This window comes from Macrotis lagotis, chromosome 4, assembly GCF_037893015.1.
Source record: "Macrotis lagotis isolate mMagLag1 chromosome 4, bilby.v1.9.chrom.fasta, whole genome shotgun sequence".
Classification (NCBI taxonomy): domain Eukaryota; kingdom Metazoa; phylum Chordata; class Mammalia; order Peramelemorphia; family Peramelidae; genus Macrotis; species Macrotis lagotis.
In genome coordinates this window covers 28,573,048-28,592,124 of record NC_133661.1, presented here as the reverse complement: position 1 = coordinate 28,592,124, position 19,077 = coordinate 28,573,048, and the positions used below count along the sequence as shown (strand labels likewise).

General features: G+C 35.8%; 1 protein-coding gene across 2 annotated transcripts in view; it reads left to right on the top strand.

Moving 5' to 3' along the window:
- The window catches only part of LOC141520652 (catenin alpha-3-like), a 1,797,877-nt gene that overhangs the window by 982,120 nt on the left and 796,680 nt on the right, over nucleotides 1-19,077 (top strand). The window lies entirely within an intron of this gene.

Here is a 19,077-nt window from a genome sequence, read left to right as displayed (position 1 = left end):
TCAGATCTATTGCACATACTTCTCATGGCATCACTTCCCTGATGCCATGGTCATCATCTTCTTCAAAAAAAAATGAAGAACAAACATTAGAAAACAAATGGCTGAGTCACGTCTAAGTTTCATAGATGTTAGAGCTTCAATTCATTTTTTGGTCCTCTGCTTTCAAATCTGGCACTTTCTGAAATCACTATCTTACCCTTTGGTGCATTGAGTATTAGATAAAGTATGACAAAGCTCTGAATTCAAATTTAACCCTTATTATATTGATAACTAGTTAATACACATGTAGATGATCCATGAAATATTTGAAATTCCAAACTGTGTCCTCCTTAGGGGCAATTCGTTGGGTCAGTGGATAGAGTACCTGACCTGGAATCACGAAGACCTGAGTTCAAATGTTCTCTCAGACACTGACTTACACCATGACCTGTTTGCCTCAGTTTCCTCATCCTTAAGTGAACTGGAGATGGAAAAAAGGCAGGCAACTCCACTGTCTTTACTAAGAAAACCCCAAATGGGTCACAGAGGCAGACACAACTGAAATTACTGAAGAACACCACATGTTCTCTTAGGTACTTAGAGAGAAATTATTTTTAATAAATAATTTGTGGAGATCCAGTTTCCCCATTTTTATAAAGTCCTGATCTTAAAAGGTTAGGTATCTTAAAGGATATTGCTGATAATAAGATTAGACTTCCTTGTTCAGATTCTACCCAGATTTACTAGCTACTTTCTTCTGCTCCGACTTGGATAGGACATAAATTCTTTGAATAGATTATCCAAAGTGGGGGGTGTTCTGGATTTAGAGATAATCTCTTCATCTATGAATGACATGATGTCACACTCAACTTTTCATAGTAATATTCATTTTATCATGAATAGCTAATCATTCAGAGTTGATTCCTACTCTTGGGAACATCTGCTTTTCAAAAAGTATATAAATTTTGAACCAGTTTCTGTGATTGTCTTTTGTTCTAAGAGATAACCAAATGATTATCCTTTTTAAAATTGCTTAAAGTTATAAAATTTAATAAATTGGTGGCATTATTATTATAATGTTTAAAGTAAAAAAGCAATTATGTCTCCAGGTCCTTTTTAATTGCCCCACTCATGGAGTTGGAAATAACCATGATCTTGGTGGCTTTATAAACCCCACAATTATCCTCACTATAACATACCCCAAAATTGGCCATCCCACCAGCCTCTGCTTGAAGATTTCCAACGATAAAGAACCTCTTGAGACTACCTATTCCCCTTCTGAGCAACTCTTCATTGTTAAGAATTGATCCCTTGATATCAGAGCTAAATTAGACATGTTATGCCTACCACTCACTTTGTGGTCAAACAGAACACACTTAATCCATCTTCCACATGGCAGCTCTTCAAATATTTAGAGATACATATCATGTCTCTCTTGAGTTTTCTAGCTAAATGCACATCATTTCTTTAACCAATAGTGATATGGATTGGATTTAAGGTCCTTCACCACCCAAATTACCTTTCTCTGGATGTCTTCCAGATTGTTAATGGGTTTTTTTATGCTTTGATGCCCAGAACTGAATGTGGGCCGACCTAAGAGGGTTTCCAGTGATTCTACTTAGTATCCTGGTGACTCCAGCCATATCTGGCAACTTCTCACCTAAATATATTTTATCTGTCTATTATAATGTAGGCTCCTTAAATCCAAAGATTCTCATTGTAACACAATGTGGATCTATAGTAAGCATATAATCAGGGCTAATTCATTTCATCCTTTTCTAGTGAGAAGTATAGAATATAATGAATCCTATAGTATTGTTTCTTAACCACAAAAATTCATTTGACTTAGAAGTGCAAAACATAGCCTTGGAGTTTCTTCTCACAAAGTGTCTCCTTGTGTACACATGAAGATTATAGATGCTTCCTTGATGGATGTAATGACAGAATAATTTCATTCAGTGATCCTTTAGTAATCAATATAAAAAAAACCCAATGAGGCAATAATGTGTCCAATAGGTTCACTCTTAGTATCCTATGCAAAATGTTCAAATGAAATATGGAGAGTTTCTGTAGATATTTCTGTTTGTAGATAACATTAATTAGCTTGCTTTAAGTCACAGAAGGTACAGGACCTCCTCAAATGAAGGGGATATGTCAAACAAACACAAAAGTGGATGAAGAATGCACATTAGTCTAATGATGCCATTTATTTGATAAGGATGGGCCCTTGAGTTGTCCATTGGTACCTAAATCTTAAGTGCAACTAAATTGCTCTAGCCATTGCTAGAGCACTGATCTTGAATCAGGAAAACCTTATTTTCCTGAGTTAAAATATGGCATCAAATACTTACTAGTTATGTGACTCTGGGAAAATCATTCCACCCTGTTTGTCTCAGTTTCCTCATCTGTAAAATGATCTGGAGAAGGAAATGGCAAGCCATTCAATACATTTTCCAAGAAAACCCCAAATGGAATCATGAAGAATCACATATTACTATAAAACGACTCACTGAAAATGAAGAATAGTGGTCTTGATTGTCTATAAGGTCCTTTTAAGTTCTGTAGTCCTTTGAGTTTTATTTCTTACTGACAGGATGATTTCAAATAGTTATTACTGAATCCCTGTGAACCTCAGTCCCCCATATATAAAATAAGAATAGTATCCACTTCCATTTTCCCCTATCTTCCGACATTTATTATAGAGATTTTGAAGGGAACAAGTGAGATTTTGAATATGAAAGCACTTTATGATCTGTGAAATGCTAAATGAATCTTTGCCAAGAAAGCCTTAAATGTGGTCACAAAGAGGCAGATATGACTAAAAAATATAAACTAATATCTTGGGTAGAAACTGCAGATTGATAGTGATCTTGGTCCAACATTGAACATGAGAAAGAATAGACTGGAACACTTTTGAAAAATTATGGAACACTTGAGAAGTTATGGAACACTTTCAAATTTCCCAAACTGCTTTCCACAAATCCCATCCCCTTAAGAGATGCTACATGGTAAGGCCACAGGATTGTGAATCAAAGAACACCATAATCTCAGAAAAAAATAAAAATGGTAGATTATTCAGAGTAAAATAGCAAGATAGATGTTTATTGTACTTATACCATATCATATTATCAGTAATGAATTGTATTTCAGAAATTATCCTAAAGGCATCGGTAAGGACAAGAGAAAAATAAATAGTTGATGGAGAAGTATAGCATTGCAATTGGAATCCATGAAATGATTATTTTTCTATTTCTAGTCTTTCTCCTTTCCAATCCACAGCCAAATTATTGTTTCTAAATTTGGATATGTCAATTAAACTATGTAAAAAATGTTCCTTATTGCTGAGAGGAAAAAATACAGTAGTCTTGTTCTATCATTTAAAATTCTCTTCAAGCTGATTCCCTATCTCCTTTTCCAGAATCAAATCATGTTGATCCTTTTTACGTATTCTACATTCCAAGCAAACAGGTCTCCTGGCTCTTTCCTGTATATGAAACTCCATTTCCTACCACCACATCTTTGATGACATTGCAAATACTTCATCCCTACATGGACCTCTTTAAATTCCCATTTTTCTTTGGAAAATGTATCTTATTACATGACCTCCTTATAAATGGACTTTGATGATTATCTTGATTCTTCATTCTCTTTTCTCCTTGAAATTTCTTCCAAAATATTTGGTGTTTACTTGTCTGAATGCATCTTCAGTCTCCTCCCTTGAGGGCAAGAACTCTTGTTTTTGGCCATCCAATTATCTATCACAGTACCTGGAATATTGCAACTACTTCATTAACATTTATTAAGTGACATCTAATGAACGACCCAAAGCAAAAGCTTAAATGTATTGGGCAGATTCTCTTTTAATGTTGTATTGAAAACCATGGGCAAGAGTCCCACAGGATAGGAAGGGCATGACTGTTACCTGCAGTGGCAGAGGAGTGCTCACAAACCTGAAACCCTCATGCTGGTGATCTCTGGAGATAGTAAGTTAAACGAAACACAATTAGAAAGCTCAATCTGGTATACTCAAATCCCTATACTCTAAAACCAAATATAATTGAATTGTAATGATCCTCCCTTCCCACTATTAATGCAGATTGACTGAACATGAGCTCTATGTTGGTATTCTTATTAGGGGAATAGGAGGGAGAAAGTGTGGTTTAAGATCAAGTGCCTTGGTTCTAGAGTCATAGAATCTAGGTTAACATCTTGGACTGCCACTTATATATCTCTATGACCTTGGCCTGGTAAATTTCCCTATACTTCCCTAGATTTTTCTTTATCACTGGAAAATTGACGGGGGTGGGATGAGATGGTTTCTTATAGCTAAATCATATTTATATACTATATATATTGTAATTAGCTATATAGCTTTATGAATTCATTTGCAAACTGTGAATATGACCTCGATGGTACATAAGGGTAGAGGGCTGGCCAGATAGGACAGATGTGTTAAAAATCCTGCCTCTGACATATCACTAACTAAACAATCATGGAAAAGTAATATAGTTGCCTGAGGATTGGAGTTATAATTAGGACAATATAAGATCTATTTTGTCTCAGAAGGTCATCAGCTGTCTGACCTTGGGTAAGTCACTAATGCTGTCTGAACCTCAATTACCTCATCTACAAAATGTGGAAAGAAATACCTGAAATGAATACCACAAATTAATTGTTTATCTGCTTATATGGGTACATACTGTCTCTTTTGATTAGGTGAAAAACTGCTCAGTGGCAAGGTATCTCCAATAATGTGGAGATTTTTTTTAATCAGGTCTATGGTTGTGTTACTACTGGGAAATACTGATGAGAAAACTTCCTGCCTAGTACTTTGTCTGTAACTTAAAGTTTTCGAGACTTTTCTGGGGACAGAGAATTTAAGGGACTGACCCAGCACCTATCAGAGATGGAGTTTGAAGCCACATCTCCCTACCTATGAATCTAGATCTCTGTCCATTATGGAACATTGCCATTCACCTGGCAGATTGTAGGTGCTTAGGATGGTGCCAACCCTCATGTGGTCAGAGGGCCATAGATCTAGATTTAAAAATGACTGTAGAGACTGTCTTTTTCATTTAACAGATAAGGAAACTGAGGCCTGGAAAGGCTAAATGAGTTGTCCTCGTTCCCATGGCTGGTTACGGTCTGAGGCAAACTTTGAAAATGTGTCCTGCTGAATCTAACTCTACCTCTATGCACTACACAACTTATTTGTTGAAGCCCAAATAATATGAAGTTCATAAATTGCAAAATTTAAGTGTATGTTACTTAGCTTTTATTTATTTATTTAAGTCTTAACTTGAGACAAAATGAGCATTTCTATAATCTGATAGAATAGAAAATTTGATCTTACAAGAAACTGTAGATCTATTGTGTACAACTTGGTAGTACTTTTAAATATGCAACAAAGTTATGTAATTTCCTTTTCCCCCTTTTTCTTCCCTTTTGCCCCATCTGAATGATGGCTACCACTAGAAAAAGATATGTATATAGGGGCATATATGTGCAAAATCATTCTGTACAGTTTTCTTTTTATTATATTTATCAGTTCTTTCTGTGAATGAAGATAGGTTCTTTCTACATACAACCTTTGTAATTAAATTAGGTATTTATAATATTCAAAATGACTTAGTTCTTCTAAGTTCTTAAAACTTGCTGTGTTTTAAAAATGTTACTGTATACAACATTTTCTTGGTTCTGTTCCTTTCTGTTTTCATTATTTCATGTAAGTCTATCCATATTTTTCTAAGTTGTTCAGTCATTCCTGAATTGATGGGGCATCCCCTCAGTTGCCTTTCTTTGCCTCCACAGAGAGAGTTGCTATAAATATTTATATTACTTTACTTTTAACACCTTATGCAACTCTAACAACATAAGTTTATGATGGTGGCTCAGTTGATAGAGGACTGGACTTGAAGGACTGGACTTAATTTGATGCTGAGTGAGACGAGCAGAACCAGGAAAACTTTGTCCACCCTAACAGCAACATGAGGGTGACTGACGATCAGCCTTGATGGATTTGCTCATTCCATCAGTGCAACAATCAGACACAGTTTTGGGCTGTCTGTGATGGAGAATGCCAACTGTATTCAGAGAAAGAATTGTGGAGTTTGAACAAACACAAAAGACTATTACCTTTACTTTAGGGGGAAAAATTATCTTATTATATAATTTTGCTATCTCTTATACTTTATTTTTCTTCTTTAAGGACATGATTTCTCTCTCATCACATTCAACTTAGATCAGTGTATACCATGGAAACAATGTAAAGATTAACAGACTGCCTTCTGGGGGGGGGAAGCAAGAATAGGGACAAATTGTAAAACTCAAAATAAATAAATAAAATCTTTCTTTGAAAAGAAAGAAGGCAGGTTTGCTAGGTGGTGCAGCGGATAGAGCACTGGCCTTGGAGTCAGGAGTACCTCAGTTCAAATCCGACCTCAGACACTTAATAATTACCTAGCTGTGTGGCCTTGGGCAAGCCACTTAACCCCATTGCCTTAAAAAAAACCCTAAAATAAAAAGACCTTAGTTTAAGACCTATGACTTTGACAAACTAGGAATAAGTTATGTAACATCTCTAAGTCTGTGAATATAGATGTAAAATGGAGATAATTATAGTTTCATAGGATTGTGATAAGGCTCAAATGATAAAACAAATTTAAAATACTTTGTGATCATAAAGTAACTATATCAGTGCTTATTATTATTATTATTATCATTATTATTACTGAAGAAATGCTAATATTGGTAAAGTTTTTCCATAAGAAATCCCCTTTGTGGATGAAATCGTAAGTCAGAAACCTATCTGTATGTGTAAGAGTATTTGTGTGAGTGTGTCAGTGTTGGGGGAGACTGCCATGCTTGCCTCTTTTATAAAGAATCCCAGAAAGAAAATACTCTTGAGAAAGTTTTAGTTTAAACTTGGGGACAAATATGATAGTCTGAAATACAGATATGAAAGAATCAAAATAATTATGAAATACTGTCTATAGACATCAAGCTCACAATCTTAAGGTTTTTATCTTACCTTGGCCCCTAGATTCAGTAATGATTACTCAGCTAGCAAGTCATGGTGTCAAAGGAGTATTTAAGAATCATTCTCTAGTAGAGATCTTCAGTGAGTAGCAATCCTTTGATGAAGTGGCTTCATACAGATTGTCTTCTTCCACTTCTGCTCATATTTTGCACTATGACTTAGGAGATGGAGAGGATGGGCAGGTGAACATGGATACAGGGTGTGGCTTGAGAAAAATAAAGTCTCTGATTAAATTCTGAAGTCAGATTTACCTAAGAAATGCTGTCCCTTGGGGCAGCTAGGTGGCACAGTGGTTAAAGCACCGGCCCTGGAGTCAGGAGTACCTGAGTTCAAATCCAGCCTCAGACACTTAATAATTACCTAGCTGTGTGGCCTTGGGCAAGTCAATTAACCCCATTCTCCTTGCAAAAAAAAAAAAACACCTAAAAAAAAAGAAATGCCATCCCTTCATCCTTCAGAAAGCTTACTTTTCCTAATTCCAGTGCCAACTTCCCTTCTTCCCTTGCTAGTCTAATCCATTTTATTGCCTCTTTCACCTCCTGTCTAATATTCTAATTGGGTCACATTGCTGTCCTTCTCTTTGATATGAAACCCTTGTATTAAGAAGTTTAGTGCTGGTGGCCATAAGCAGCTATCAGGAAAGAATGGAATCTCCTAGGTCCCCCTTGTAAACCATATTTTTATTTACAGTGAGACTCTGTATTATGTATTATTGAAATTATTGGATATGTTTTAGAAATACTTTCATTTCTTCAATTAATACACCCTGAGAACTCCTAAAGTATTGTACTAGGGTACTATTGGCCTAGACCTTCAAAGAGCTTACAAATTATAGTTTAATATTTTGCAGTGAATAACCATTTGTTTTCTTTCCCTCTTTCCCCCAACAAAAGAATAAAAAACCAAAAATCTTTGTAACAAATAAATATATATATATGTATATGCAAGCAAGACAAATTCTTACATTGACCATGTAATTGATTTACCAGACTGTCATTATTTTTAATAGTATTTTTCCCCCAAATTACATGTTGAGACAATTTTTAGCATTCATGTTTACAAGATTTTGAATTCTAACTTTTTCTTCTTCTCTCCCTCCCCTTTTCTCTGCCTAAAATGGTAGGTAATTTGATATTGATTATACCTGTGCTGTCATGTAGAACATAGTTCCATATTAGTCACAGAAGAAACAGATCAAAAGGAAAAAAAACACAAAAAAAGAATAAGTGAAAAAATTCTTCAATCTGTCTTAAAATTCATAAGTATTTTTTATTTTGTTCTTTGTTTTTTAATATAAATGTGAATGGCGTTTTTTCCTTCACGATTCCTTTGTGCTTTTCTTGGATTATTGAGTTGCTTTACTATGTCTAATGATTTTTTGATTCTGCTCATTTTATTTTGCACCAGTCTATGTAGGTTTTTTTCTGAAATTAGCCTATTATCATTTCTTATTGCACATAATTCTTATGTCATAGTTTCTTAATATTTTACCACCATGAAAATGGCTGCCATGTATCTGTCTGCCCATTTGTCTGTCTGTCTGTCCCTGTCTCTCACACACAAACACACATACACAGTCTCACATTCTTTTCCTTTATTATCTCTTTGGATTTCTTTTGGATCTCTCTCTGGATTAGTAGTGGTATTGCTGGATCAAAAATCTGCACAATTTAATAAGATATAGTTCCAAATTGCTCTCCAAAATGGTTAAATCAGTTCACAACTCCACCAGCAATGCATTAGCATCCCATTTTTCCACATCCTTTTCAAAATTTATCATTTTCCTATTTTTGTCATATAAATTGATCTGAGAGGTGGTATCTCAGAGTTGTTGAATTTGCATTTTTCTCTAATCCACAGTGATTTAGAGCCCATCTTCATATGCATATAGAAAACTGGATTTCTGCATTTGAAAATTGGCTTTTTAAATCCTTTGTCCTTTTATCAACTTGGGGATGGCTTGTGTTCTTATAAATTTGATTCAGGTCTCTACATATTTGGTAAATAAAGTCTTTATCAAAGACACTTGCTGTAAAGAAAGCTTTCTGCTTTCCTTCTAATCTTGGTTGCCTTGGTATTATTTGTGTAAAAACTTTTTAAGATAATCAAAATTATCTATTTTGTATTTCATAATGCTCTCTATCTCTTGTTTGGTCATACATCTATAATTCATTTAACTTCTTCTTGAAAACTTTGGAGACTGTGCCAATTGGTGCATATTTATTTAGTATTGATATTATTTAAATGTCCATGTCTTTTAGTAAGATGTAGTTTCCTTCCTTATCTCTTTTAATTTGATCTGTTTTTAAAAATTTTTTTTCTGAGATCAGGATCACCCCTACAATTACTACATAATAGATTCTGCTCTAGTACCTTACATTTACTCTTTCTGTGTTTCTCTGCTTTAGGTGTATTTCTTGTGAACAACATATTGTAGAATGCTGTTTTTTTTTTTGATCCACTCTGCTACTCACTTCTGTTTTATGGGAGAAGTCATTCCATTTACATTAACATTTATAATTCCTAACTGTGTATTCCCCTATATCTTGTTTTTCCTCCTGCTTATTCTATCTCTCTACCACCCTTTCTCTCCATGACAATGTTTTGTTTTTTTTCCCTCTCTCCTGGTCTTCTTTCTCTTCTGACACTTTCCTCATCCCTTTATTTAATTGCCTTCAACTTTTCTCTTGGATAACATAGATTTCTATATTCAGCTGATTTTATATATGTATACATATATATATATATATATATATATATATATATATATATATTATTCATTCTTTGACCCACTATTGATTAGAGTAAAATTCAATTGATGTCCATCACTCACACTCCCACCTTAACTGCTATTGTCTTATTTTTCCTGGCTATTCATGTGAAATAATTCTCCCCATTATATTTCCACCTTCCTTCTTTACCCAGTGTATTCATCTTCCTCAAACTTTAATTATTATTTTATGTCATTCATTCCAATTCACATTACATCTGTATCCTTTGTTGTTGGGTATTCCTTTTAACTATACTATTTTTTTTTTTAGTTTTTGCAAGGCAATGGAGTTAAGTGGCTTGCCCAAGGCCACACATCTAGGTAATTATTAAGTGTCTGAGGCCAGATTTGAACTCAGGTACTCCTCACTCCAGGGCCGGTGCTCTATCCACTGTACCACCTAGCTGCCCCTTAACTAAATTATTAGTAGCACAATTTTTAGGAATTGCAAATATCCTTCTATATAAAGGATATAAAAAATTCAACAGTATTGGATCTTTTATGCTTGCCTTTCCTCTTTTAACCTCTCTTTAGATATCACATTTTTTTCAATTCTGGTCTTCACCTTATGAAAAGTTGAAATACTTCTCTTTCATTTAATGACCATTTTCTCTCTTGAAGAATTATGCTTATGAAGAATTAATTTCATTGGGTAGGGAATTCTTGGTTGTAACCCTTACTCCTTTGCCTTCTGGAATATCTTGTTCCATGACGTCTTATCCTTTTATATTGTAGCTGCTAAAACCTGTCCTTGAAATTTTAATTTTGGAATATTTTTTCTTAGGTGATCGGTGGATTCTTTCAGTGTATTTTTTTACCCTCTAGCTCCAGTATATCAGCACAATTTTCCTTGATAATTTCTAGAAAGATTGTATTCAGATCTTCTTTTTGAGTATGACTTTCAAATATTGTCTCTTCTGGATCTATTTTCCAGATCAGTTGCTTTTCAAGTGGAGTATTTTACATTCTCCTTTTTTAATTCTTTTGAATATGTTTGATTGATTCTTGATGTCTCAGAGTCATTAGCTCCCACTTGCCCAATCCTAATTTTTGAGGAGTTATTTTCCCTAGTTAGCTTTTGTATTTCCTTTTCTCTTTGGCCAATTGTAATTCTAAAGGAGTTGTTTTCTTCAGTGAATTTTTCTATTTCTTTCTCTATTTATCCAGTTCTACTTTTTAAGCAATTGTTTACTTTTGCCAAATTGTTGACCCTTTCCCATAATTTTCTTGCAAGTGATGCATCACTTACACCTTTTTTTCCCCAGTTTTTCTCGTGCTTCTCAAATATTCTTTCAGCTCCTTTTTGAGCTCTTCCATGAATTCTTTTTGTACTTGAGACCACTTCCCATTTTTATTTGTATCTTTGACCATAGGTATTTGACATTGTTGTCTTCTTCTGAGTTTGTGTCTTGATTTTCCAGTCCCCATAATAACTTTCTATGGTCAGATTCTTTTGATGTTGTTTTGATTTTTTTTTTTTTGGCTTTTTTTTCTTGTTTCAGATTTCTTGTGCTAGTATCTGCAGACTTTGGTTTTTATCATGCTACACTGATGTTTCCCTAAGGTCAACAGGAGACCCTCATGTTTGGTGCTATGATGAGATGAATGGTGGCTGGCACTGCCAGAAGCCATAAGGTCTGGCACTTGGACTAGTTCTGAGTTGGGATTTTTGTGCTGTGTCTGTATATATGGTGGTAAACTTTTGTCAACTGACATTTTGCTTATGGCTGGACTGACTCTAATAGTGGGGGGTTGCAAGTTGGGGACTGCTTTTCATTTAGGCACCAATAGAGTTAACAGGTACCTGTTTGCCTGAGGCCAAGCTAAAGCATGTTGCAGAGCTCAGAGTTGGAGTTGGCCCAATCCCAGTTGTGATGAGGCAAATAGGGTAGCCCTATATTGACTTTTATCCATTCTACCACCCTTTGCCTCAGCATCTCCCACTCTTTTTCCGAGATGTGGGACTTGCTGCTGGCTTACTGTGCTTCCTAATCTGATCTGTGTTCCTTACTTTTCCATCCAATCTTTCAAGTCTCTTAGGCTGTACTATTTGCTTTATTTTGGGGTCCCTATTTTGTGGTTATTTGGAGGTAAATATGGAAAAGGTAATCACAATTTACTGATTACTCTGCTTTCTTGGCTCCCAGAAGAGAGTTTGCAATCTAGAATCAGAAATAAACAACTAAAGCATTTCCTTCAGAGAAGACATATCATCTGAAGAAGGTTGGAGAGACTTGAAAACCAGAGATGAGGTGGGGTTGACCCCATGTCAGGCTGAGGAAGTTGCTTCAGACAAGAATAGGAAGGAAAGAGAGCTCAAAGGGTCAGTGTATATAGTGTAATCTGGTTTGTTTGGAACATAAAATAAACTTAGAATATGAAGTGAAAGAAGTTCATTAGGAAAGGCGGTGATCAAGAGGTAGAGAAAATGTATTTGAATTCTGGCTCTCCTACTTTATGACCTTGGAGAAATCATTTTATTTCTTTGGGTCTCATTTTCCTTTTCTTTCAAATGAAAGGACTAAGTTGAAGATATCTAAGGCTACTTCTGGAACGAAAAATGTGATTCTCTGTGTAAGAGAGTTAACAAAGAAGCTATTTCCAGATGAGGAGTTGAGGGCTACCTTATGGATGGCCAGAATTGACATTTGAATAATTTTGGAATTTATTCTGTAGGCAACAGGGAGGCCTGTTTTGTGTGTGTGTGTATGTGTGTTTGTGTTGGGGGGATTCATAATCAAATCAGTCAGTAGGTGTTTGTGAAGCATCTCCTATGTTCCAGACACTCCCCCACCCATACCCTCACAAAACATACCTCCCTGTCCTAAATGACTTACATTCTATTGGCAGAAACAGCATTTACATTCATAGAATTATGCAAAAGGGCTCTACCATGTTTTGTGGGTGGAAGGGTGGAGTTGCTAGCAGTTTAGAGGGTCAGGTAATGAAAAATTGGCACAAATTCTGAGTTTTGAAGGAATCTAAAGGCAAAAGTAAAGAGAGAAGGGGTTTCCACTGTTATTGGGTCAATCAGTAAAAGAGGCAAGGATACATAAATAGAATGTTCTATGTGAGGAACAGGAAGGACTGATCAGCCAGAGTGTGTGAGTATGTGTTTGTGTATTTTTGTGAAAAAGTTATAATGTATAAAATAAATATAAGCATATATAATATGTATGTCTATAGACAAATGCAATGAAAACATAAAAACCCATATGCACATATCCACACAGAATACAATACATGCATATATATTCATATACACATGCATACACATATATACATGCACAGAATGGATGGATTGAATTTGCATTCTTTTGTCCACCAGCCAGGATGGTTTAGTCTCAGGGTCTGAAGAAGATAAAAAGCATTCTACTTAAAACAAAACAAAAGAGAAGAGGCCAAGTGCATCACTAGAGACAGTATAAGAACCTGGGAAGGACCTCTAACCAGTGGAGAGATCATTTATGCAGAATGTTAAAGAAAGGAGTAGTTAAATTGTTTTCTACACTAAAAAGCTATCCATATGCATGAATTAATGAGACTAGAGGTGTATTGAACTGTAGAAAGAATCCTTTATCCCCCCTCCCCCTGCCCCAGGCTGAAGGAGAAAGAATGGCAATCAGATGCTCACTGGGTCAACTTGGCAAGCCCAATTACTCATAAGCATGATGTTTTTATCCAGTTTCTTTCTGTGCTTAAAAAGCTTCACAACAAAAAGATAAATTAAAGAGATCACCTAGGGGTTGAGAAGTGTGGTTCACAGGTAACAGAAAAACACTCCATCCACCAGTGGGCTCCGGCAGCATCAAGTCACCATGGGGCTGAGCAAAGAGGATGAGCCTGTGGAGGCACAGCCTGCCAGCCTGCAGCTCACCTCCTCTGCTGCCCCCTGCTCTGAATCTAGAACATCAGAATTTGTTTTTGCAGGAAGGTCTAAATGCCTTTGTCTTGTGTAATCTTGTGTTAAAGGGATTGACCTTTGAGCTCTGAAGTGGCAATTTGTTTTTGTTTTAGTCCAGTCATGTCCAATTCTTCATGACCTTTTTTGGGGGTTTTCTTGGCAAAGATACTGGAGTGATTTGCTATTTCCTTCTCCATCTCATTTTACAAATGAGGAAACTGAGGCAGAGTGAATTAAGTGATTTGCTCAGAATCATATACCTCGCAAGTGTCTGAGACCAGATTTAAACTCAAGTAGATGAGTCTTCCTGACACCAGATCAAGGCTCTGTCTATGTCACCACTATAGCAGTTTGGAGCCCAGCTAAGTATTAGAAATCAGGAAGACCTAGTTGGAAGCCTTCCCCTGAAGGCAGTGTAATTCTAGAAAAATCACTTACTTCTCTGATTCTTCCTTTCCTGGTTATCTGTTAGATATGAGTAATATCAAAATCACCCGCATGGAAGGATTATGGTGAGAAGAGATAAGGCAGGGAAAAAAAGATTTTCAAACTTTAAGAAATGTGAGTTATCATCATCATCATCATCATCATCATCACTGCTACTGTTTCTGCATCTGCTGCTTCCTGCTATTATTGCTAGTAGCACTTGTACTATCAATACGTCAAAATGAATGAGAACATCCTTGAAACAAATATAATGCTTTTCTTGGAAAAAGTGAATGAATGCTATGACTTTTTAATTCATGCTAATGAGCAGCATTTAAATACTGGTTCGTTTTAGATATAATTGAAACAATTTTAAAATAGTAAAGTGACATGATGAAAACAGTTTTTAGTTTCACCTCACTTGGTAGTTGTGTGACTTTTCATCCTCAGTGTTCTGATTTATAAAATGGGGACTTTAATATCATGTATCTCACAGTGAGGGTTGTTGTGAGGGTCAAATTAGATAATATGTTGATAGGCATTTGTGGGATGTTCAGGGAAAACTAACACTTCTAATGTGAGGACTATTCCTATGGCATCCATCTGGCAAGTCAACCCTTCCCTGTGGCTCCAGGAAGGTGTAGCATGTGTTGTGGCCACACCTTGGTAAAAACCTTCTTTTTTTGTTTTTGTTTTTTGTTTGTTTTGTTTTGTTTTCCAAGGCAATGACTTGCAGAGGGTCACACAGCTAGGTAATTATTAAAAATCTGAGGCTGGATTGGAACTCAGGTCCTCCCAACTCCAGGGCTGTTCTATCCACTGTGCCACCTAGCTGTCCTGGTTAAATGGTTTACCCATCAGAAATATAGGTGGGTATCTGCTCCATGGATATGAAGACTTCCCCCAATGGAATGGCTGAATAAGAACAATGTGTTCCATTGCCCATGACAGCAACTGAAGTGGGTGCTGGGGAGCTCTTAGACCTTGGTCAGATGTCAAAGACATCAGTGTCTTCGACTGCATTCCAGGTTACTGCAAATCATCCTGAATTTTGTCTTGCTGCTGGACTTGAATGACTGGAAGAAAGAGTGAGGTTGACAAACTTGTGCAACTCTGCCCCACTTTAGTCCAATTCACACACAAGTCAGTAATAATGATAATGATAATAATAATAATGGTTTTTGTCATTGTTTTTATTATTTTTAAAAACTACACTCCAGAATTGAATCATCAACATCAAACTCTGCCTCCTTGTTTTTCAAGAAGTAGCATTCAGGTCAAGGACACAGGCCTAGCCCTTCTGTGACCTTGGCAAGACCACCCTTTAGATCAGGGACAGGGAATATCCAGCCTGTAAACTTAAGACCTTCAAAATCATTTGGGTCTGGTGCTGCTAAAGACACCTCAGGCAGAAAATTTCAATAAACCCAGGAGCTTTTTAGAGGCATATTAATTAAATGTTTGTCCAAAAAATGGTAGGCTAATTTTTAAGTTTTGGCCCCCAGAAGAAAGCAAGTTTCCCCATCCCTGCTATAGATGACAGATTCCTCACCTAACAACAAGATTTTCCTACGTGCCCATCCAACAAGCAAATGTTAAGGTGCTCTCCTAAGCACTGAGGATGCAGAGACAAAAATGAAACAGCCCCTGCTCTCAAGGAACTTTGACTCTCTATTAAGGAAGAATACATGCACACCATCCAACTATGTTTATCTTGAACCAAGACAAGATCCTCTTGTCTCGTGGTTGTCTATAACCTATAATAGTGCACAGAAATGAGTAGATTTTATACTCAATCTTTGTTTGCCAAGAGAGTGGTGGTGCTGGTTGTGAACCCCTTTCCCAACTCTGAATCCTACATACATTACACTCCCTTTTAATATGAGGATGCAGAATTACATAGAATTATACAAAATTAGAAGAAAATTACATGTATGTATATCTCATATATATATGAAATAATTTTATGATCTTTGAATCTAAAAGAGATACATTTAGGAGTATTTTAGCTAGCATATATTAAAGCCTATATTAATCAGAAATCTAGTTTAAGAAACCTTTTGTTTCCTGTTTTTCTTCTTTACAAACACTGAAGCACATACTTTTAAAAATATATTCTTTAAAATGTTTCTAAAATATATTAGATCAGTTCCTGGCCAGAGCAAGTAGAATGAAAATAATGGAATTTCCTTGCTATTTGTGAATTTTAGAACTTATAAAAATCCTTGTTTTGAAATAAGTTCTCACTATATTTGACTACGAATATTATTGCTATGAGTTTTAGATGTTTCACATCTGGAACATCAATTTTTATAATAATTTTCCCTAAAAAATAGAGAATGAAGCCATAATGCCAGTACATTATTTTATTACATTTCTCATAATATGGAAGATTTATAATTTATTTTCAAGCATGTCTGGTAGGATGCTCAAACAATCTGTTTCTTTAACTGTAAAGATTGATATTCAAATTTCCTAATATGTCACTTCTCAGAAAACATGGTAGATGGGGGCAATTTTGAGCATTGACAACTATTTCTGTTCCCCTTCCATCTCTGGGTATGCAAGGTCTTCCCCTAAAGTTTATTCCAAGTCCTGTTTACTTGCAGGACTATGTCACCGATACTTTCTCATTCATTCGTCTTCACCACAGAGTTCACAATGCCAGAGGTGAAACCATGATGTGCATAACCAAGTAACCTAGCCTTGTTGCCAGCAATTAGACTCACCACCATGATTCAGAAAAAATCTTCCCACTGACTTATTAAGACTCATTGCCTGCAGGTACCTGGTTCCCTAGCCAGGAGTATGAAATGGTGATTATAATTGGTCTCAGAACTTGGAAAATTTAGATGTATTCAATTTCATGTTGTTTCCTTCCTTCAGGGAGAACACCTCTCCCCATTGCTTCTCTCATTCCCTTTCCTTTGGCTTCCCTCCCTGCCCCTGTTGGCCTAACAGAGTAATGTGTTTGTTGTGTTCATTCAAAGTTCATGAAAGAGCTAAAAACAGTTACAAATATTTTTTTTCACTTGTGATACAAATAAATCATCATTCTATAGTTGTAATTGAATGTGAATGCTATGTAATCCCAGGTCACTATTTTTAACTATATTACCAAAAATAAAAATGGAAAGGGGGGAAAAAAACCTGACCATTTGATGGATGTGGCGCAATATTAATCTTTTCCTGGTGTTAGTCATAGGGTTCTCTATATATTGTTTAGATTCATAAAATATTAGATTTGGTAGATATTTCATTATGCAGAGGCCATTATAAGCTAGAAGGTAGTGAATGTTATTCAGGAGGTTTTATTTTTACTTTTATTTTGCGTGTGTGCATGTCTGTGTGTGTCTGCAGAATTGTGAGTCTGGGTAACTTGGATGCCTTGTTCCACTTATCAGCAACCTTTCTACAATGTCCTGATCAGATCTTCCTGTTCTACTCCATGGATGTTCTGAGTTGTTCCATTAAAGGAAATTGGAATGATACTAATACAAAGGTAATCAAACCAATAAAGGGGAAGAGTATTCATTGATGCCATACACAAAGAGTCCAACAATTTCCTCACTTCAATTTTATTCCCTAAATCATTTATTATACTGAATAGATCTAAAAAAATGCAAGAATTACAAAAAAAGGTTTGTATTGTCAAGATAATTGAGGTTTTAAATTTCATCTTTATATTTATACCACGAAGAAGCTGCTGCTGATGTTTGTCTTTCATCTTCAAAGAAAAACCATGACATCAGGGAGGTGATGCCATGAAAAGCACATAAATTGGATTTGAATGAGGGGGTGTCATGCTTAGTCACCAGCTTCACTTTCTCTTCCACAGCCATCTAGGACTGGTGGCCAGATATGAATCAGGATGATTGGAGATGGCCCTGGATGTGAGGCAATCAGGTTAAGTGACTTGCCCAAGGTCACAAAGTGAATACGAGTCAAGTGTCTGAGACTGGATCTAAACTGCATCCTATTGATTCCAAAACGAATGCTCTATCCACCAGCACCTAACTGCTCCAGGAAATTTCAGAGTAATAGCATGGCGGAGAAAAGTCCTAATTCTCTCTCTGAAACTTACTAGTGGAAGGACCATGGGACAATAGGTTAACTTCTCTCTGCTTATTTTCTCATCAGTAAAAATGGGAAGAATAATTTTAATAATACATAGAGAGATGTCATTAGCATCACATGAGATAGTATACATGAGACACTTTTATCTACTTTAAACTTTCATATAAATATCATTTATTATTAGGTATCACTTAATTACTGGCATTATGAGTGCAAAGATGGAAGTATAGAAGAAATTTACATCTTTCCCAGCACCTAGCAGAGAACTCTGTAGACAATAGATGTTAATATATGTCTGACATAGTAAATGAATAATAATGTGGGAAGAAGAGACTTAGTGAATGACTGGTTTTGTTGTTAACCCATTACATTCCTGGCCATTCAGAATTGGAGTGCTCTCTGGTTTTTAATTTTGATCATGTTAAAAAATCATTGAACAGGTTCTCTCATTTAGCAATCAATCAATATTTATTAAGTACCCTACTAAGTGCTAGTGACACCAGAAGGACTAGATGGAAGAATTTACTTCATTATCTAAAGTATTCTTTCATTCCAGTTCTTTTAGTATAGAAGTTTTGTTCATAATTTCTAAGACCACAAGGGAGTTTTGCCTAGATTCTCCTATTACTGGAGTATAGTTACAATGAAAATCTAGTCTACTGCCAATACATTTTGAAGTAGGTGTATTCCATAATGATGCAGTTACCAGTCCAACCCTCCATCAGCAGAAGACTGCCTGCTTTGCTGACATTTCCTTTATTTTCTTTAATCAAGGTCTTTATTATACCAATCAAAATCTGAGGGGATAAGTAATAAACAAAAGCCCTGCAAGGGACACCTACCTTATGGACAATTAAACTCAAAGAACTTCCTCTTGGTGTT